Source organism: Xenopus tropicalis, chromosome 5 (genome assembly GCF_000004195.4).
Source record: "Xenopus tropicalis strain Nigerian chromosome 5, UCB_Xtro_10.0, whole genome shotgun sequence".
Taxonomy (NCBI): domain Eukaryota; kingdom Metazoa; phylum Chordata; class Amphibia; order Anura; family Pipidae; genus Xenopus; species Xenopus tropicalis.
In genome coordinates this window covers 138,114,032-138,120,031 of record NC_030681.2, presented here as the reverse complement: position 1 = coordinate 138,120,031, position 6,000 = coordinate 138,114,032, and positions in this window count along the sequence as shown.

Here is a 6,000-nt window from a genome sequence, read left to right as displayed (position 1 = left end):
TGTATCTGACAATTGCAAGGTGTCTCCAAATATTAATGTTTACATCATTCTAAAAGTAAATTTAAAGATGAACTTCCCCTTCAAAGCTCATTGCTTGCTAACATTGCAATTCACCATATATTTTGTTTATTAGTTTTGTTTATATTTTATTTTATGTCAAAGGTTTACACTAAAGTTTCTGTTAGATTTTTTTTTTTTTTAATCTAAAACTTGCAGAGTCGTGGAATGATCAGGGTGCATTTCAGTACATGTACTGCACTACTACTTGTATAGCTGTGATAGAAATAAAATGTTAGCAACAGTGGCACCTAGTGGTTAGGAGAGACAACACATTTACACTTTACGCTATATTGAAGTACATGGTTATGCTTTGGTCTGGTGAGTTAGAGCTGAAAGTTGGGTGACCATTATTATGGATTAGGGTTGGGTGCAGGTTAAGGTTTTGTGGGTTAGGGTTGGGTGCAGGTTAAGTTTTTCCAGACCAGTGGACGCAGGGTCGGACTGGGGGAGGCCAGTGTCAGACTGGGGGAGGCACAGGGTCGGAATGGGGGAGGCACAGGGTCGGACTGGGGGAGGCGCAGGGTCGGACTGGGGGAGGCCAGTGTCAGACTGGGGGAGGCGCAGGGTCGGACTGGGGGAGGCGCAGGGTCGGACTGGGGGAGGCCAGTGTCGGACTGGGGGAGGCCAGTGTCAGACTGGTGGAGGCGCAGGGTCGGACTGGGGGAGGCCAGTGTCAGACTGGGGGAGGCGCAGGGTCGGACTGGGGGAGGCGCAGGGTCGGACTGGGGTGTAGCAGCTTAGGAAAGTGTAAAGTTCAGCCCTAGGGGTTTCAAGGGGTGATTCACCATGAGGTTAACTTTTACTATGTTATAGAATGGTCTATTCTTAGCAATTTATTAATAAAAAATAAACTGTTACTGACTATTCTCATTCACAGGGTTCCTGCTCCCCGACTTCACTATAGGTGGGGCCCCTTTAGGGCAACACAGCTTTATTGGGGGCCTGTAGATCCCAGGCTCAGTTGCAGATGCAGCCGAAGAGGAAGGACCGCCCCTAACCAAACACTATATTTAAGTGAGCAGGAAGTGACTATAAGCCTAAGGGCCAGTTATAGAAATTAGATAACTAGATACACGGGCATCTACCCAGCAATAAGAAAGTGAAGGGATTTAAAGCTGTAGGGGCTGTTAACCCTAATGGTCCCTTCATATAGTTTCCTCCCACGGGGGTTATATTTAATGGGCTGTAGCTGTTCTATCCTAGGGCAGATGCAGGTCAAGACTGAAATTAAAAATAGCTCTTCTGGCAGGCAGGTTAATTGGCTTCTGATAAAACTGATCCTGATGTCTGTGACCTTATATTGTAAGCTCCACTGGGGCAGGGACTGATAGGAAAGATTATAATCCTGCTGTAGGTAATGAATAACAATGTCTTTCAGGGCCCTGGGCCCCCCTGCAAAAAATGTTTTAGGTCCAACCAACCCCAGTGCACTTGTGGGTGACCAGTGAAGCCCTCACTTACAGGTAGGAATGTCCCTTTTATTTAGCCAGTTAGTAGGGAAAGGGGTTGGGGTGCTGATGTAAGGGGCGCAGCTTTCACTCTGTGTTTTTCCCTTTACATCTCCAATATAATTTTTACATTGAGCAATGGAAGGAAACTGTAAGTGCCGCTCATATCTGCCCTGGGATTCAAAATAGGCCCTGGCATTACAAGTACACAGAGACCCAAACAGCCCACCTGCCCAATAAATAGTGACTGTCTATGGCATCTTACAGCAGCCCCTCTGGCATTTGCCAGAACCCACAGATTGCCAGTCCGGGCCTGTTGCCACTTAGCTGTTTTATGCTTAAAATGGAAAACCTGTTCATGAGGGCTTATGTAAATAATATGGAGGATGAGGTTAAAGAGGTTGGAACATACACTTTCTACTGTGAATTATAACATGGTGGTCAGGACTGTATTAGCAGCCGGCACTGCCCTCGGCACTAGCCCCCTTACTCCCTAGCCGGTGCATCCATAGTCTTTGCCCATTCACCAATCAGCTTCACCACTGCATTAGAGGCATTGGCTTAATAGTAAGTTGGGGGCTGGGGGAGATGTTCTTTTTTATGAATGATTTGTTTTTCTTAAGCTGCCACCCTAGGCACGGGCCCCTGGGTGCTTATACGGTAAATATACCCACCTGTGAGCTTGACATGACGATGCTCTACACCTCCACCTCTCATGATAGGTATCGGGCTGTCAGCATCCAACTGGCTAGAAAATTCCCTGTCATGCAAAGCTTTGAAACAGTACATTATAATCATTATTTTCAATCTAGAGTTACATTTTTCTTACAGGGGAGAAGCAAGGCAATGGGGTCCTGGCCCCTTTCTAAACAAATATTTCTATGATCTCCTTTGAAGAAATGTGTGTTTAAACCAAATTTTCTCCAAAAGTACCCTAAGTACTCACATTGGTTTATCAATGATTTATTAGAGATGCGGACGTGGTCCCATTGGATTCTACAACAATTTGTCCAACAGATTAACTCTACTGATATGTATCCTTAACAATTACAGCCAATGGACAGAAGCTTCATTTTCTTGGCACACAGATTTATAAAGTTACCATGGTATCTGTCAATTTATACTGAATAACTGAAAACAAAATATAAAAAATAAAGACTAATTGCAAATTGTTTAAGTGTAAACTACAAACTACAACTTTGCTACTTATACATGTTGTATCTGTAATTCTTGTTCCAATTGTATTAAAGGTGAATTGGTATATTACCTGAGGAGAGGAACCCCTATATTATTCCGGAGACACTAGAAATGTCTGTGAACATTTATATCATCCAGTACCAGTTGGACAGACATCAGAGAGAACCTGGGATTATGGAACACAAATCAGCTATTAAGACAAAGAAAGGTGATCAATGATATTCTGAGACAATTTGCAATTGGTTTTCATTTTTTATTATTTATGGTTTTTCAGTCATTTAGCTTTTTGTTCTGCAGTTCTTCAGGTTGGAATTTCACCAGCTATCTAGTTGCCAGGGTCTTGGTTACCTTAGCAACCAGCCAGTGGTTTGAGTCTGAGACAGGAATATGAATCGAAGGGGGCCTGAATAAAGAGACAAGAAATAAAAAGTAACAATAATAAAATTGTAAGCTTGCAGAGCAATAGTTTTTTAGCTGTCCCCCATTAGACAGCTGCAAATATGTAGAAGAAGAAGAAAAATAGCTCAAAAACTATAGAAAATAAATAAACCAATTGCAAAATTGCTAGGAATAGGACATTCTATAACTCATTAAATCACCCCTTTAACCAAATAAAGATCCAGTTTTTGATGGAGTTGAACATTGAGGTTCTATGACAGGAAGAAAGTTGTATGTCAAGAAGTGGGTCAAATGCCTGGATATTTGGAACACCATGATTTTTAGATATGTTTTGGGTAAATGCTTGTGTTTTAATATTTAGGGGGCTATGTAATAAAATGCGCCAACTTTCTCAAGGAGGAGTAACCTCTAGCAACCAATAAGATTTTTGCTTTTAAACAGCTAACTAGGAAATGCTACCTGCTGACTGGATGATATGGGTTCTGCTCCTTTTGTATACAACCCCCTTTGTATAGTTTTTATCTTATTTATTACAGATGGATTTAGGGATTACAATTATCTGGTGACTGAGTGGACTTCTCATGTTTAAATACATATGTTACAAGTTGGGATACAATTGTAATAACTGTATAAATATGAGACTGGAGAGGATATATCTGTATCATTGTAATATTTATGTGATATTTGGTACTTGCCGTTTTCAATGTGGCCACATGGTGGCAGTGTTTGTTAAGCTTAAGGTGAATAGTGAGCGCTTGGTTGTTTAGCTTGATAGAGGGCTGCTATAGGCCTGAAACATCTCTTTTATGGTCTGAGCCAGTACTGCGTGAAATGGGTTTTTTTCATTCTTTTTATTTCAGGCGCAGTGAGGAACACAACTGAGTCCATGTGACAAGGGCATACAGACACCAAACAGTATAAACCTGACACATCATGTTTAGGAGTCATGGGAAGCTATGTAAGTTCACATACAATGTACCATTATAATATATATATTTGATCAGATAAAGGGCTAAAAGATCAGTGCAAGGTTAATAAGGAATTAGAAAAAAAAGAAGAAAACAGAAACACAATGCAAAGAGGAAAAATGAACAGGAGCTGGCTCTGGGTCCCTTGGCACCCACACCTTCTAATCCATAGACAGGGGGATCTGGCAGCACACTTTCATTCCATGAACTGATTCCAAAGCAATTGTGGATTCAGGTTTTAAGATTAATATAGCTAATCAGCTAATCGGCCCGTGTATGGGCAGAACAGAGCTGCCTGGCCGACCGATATCTGGCCTGAAATTGGCCAGATCTCGATTGGCCAGGTTAGAAAATCCGGTCGGATCGGGGACCGCATTGGCTCGTTGATGCGGTCCCCGAACCGACTGCCCCATAAGCTCAAATGTAATTATTTTTTTTTTAAAGCAGCTTGCTACCCAATATCGCCCACCCGTAGGTGGGGATATCGGGTGAAGATCCGCTCACTTGGCGACATTGCCAAGCAAGAGGATCTTGTAGTGTATGGGCACCTTTAGCCATGTAGTTTTAAGGTGGGAGCTTTCCGTGCAACAAAATTTAATCCATCTTGTAAAACTACTGCCAGAGAACTGGAATAAAGCTATTAATTATTTGCCTAATTTTGTAAAACTGATTACTAAAGGGAGTCAAAAAAGTCGGTAAACGATTGCCACTCTTAATCCTGGTTGCACAAGAACCCTTATTGTTAGCAAGCAAACTTGACACACTCTGTTCGTAGAGCCTTAACAAAAGCTGCAGATAATGACTTCCTATTGTACCCCCGGCTCAAAAATCTGTCACGCAAAGTGTGGGCTGTGCATCCTGCTACTCCTACCTTGTGCCTCAGAATGACATGCAAGGAAAGGCCAGTAGGGGGCGGTGTGCCTACACCTACCCGGTGTGCCTTCAGCTATCTGCACAATGCCCCAATTTGCAGACAAATGGGCAGTTGCAGGCTTTTCTTAGTATTGCGTGTGTCTTTGTGAATGAGCCCTTAAGACTTTTTAAGTAGAGTTTTCATGAGTGCTGTTCATTTTATATAGTCAGGATTTCTGATACCATAATCTTGCTTGTTGGTTCTGACTTTGAAGAGAGTAGGTTTGCTGCCAGTTCCAAGACCCAGCTGGACACACACTTGTATGAATACAGACGCAATAATAGGTGCCTATGATTATATTCACACGAAACGCATCAGGATTTATGAATAAAGCTGTTTGAACCTTCACCGCTGTTCTGGTGCCTGATAAGTGCGTGTCCAGCTGGGTCTTGGATTGGTTATTTTCCCCTCAAGCTGGGGGGTCTGGGACGCTGCACCCAGATCACCAAAAGGGAGCGGTGAGTGACCTGTATATTTTCTAATCACAGAAAGGAATCTAAGTTGGTTGGCCGATTACGGAGAGAAAGGTCTAAGTAAAACGTTGGGGCATGGGCATCTGGACCTCTTTGTGAATTTGGTGAACTTGATATTTTGCTTTAAACCTTTTTAGTGACCAACCTCCAACAAAGGACTGAATTGTGTGAACAGCCAGTGTTTTATTCAGGGTAGATTTTCAATTGAGTTAGGCTAGGAGCCTCCAAATGCATCAATTTAGTGGGTTGCTGCCAGTTCCACCACAGTTCTGGGGGCCTAAAAGATTGTCGATAAAGTCTAAGGAAGAGCTCGACCGCACCAGCTAGCCACTAAGGCCTCCTGGTTACAGAGCATTATACAAAAATGCCCAGGACAGCTCCCATTGCCTGACAGCTCCCATTGGCTTCTACATGACCTGGCAAGCTTTTACATGGATTATTTTACACTAGCATTTTTGTGGTTTTGATGCATAAGAAATTGTGAAAAAATGAATGTTTTTTTTTTTAAGAACAACAAGAAAACCAATTGCAGAAAAAAAATA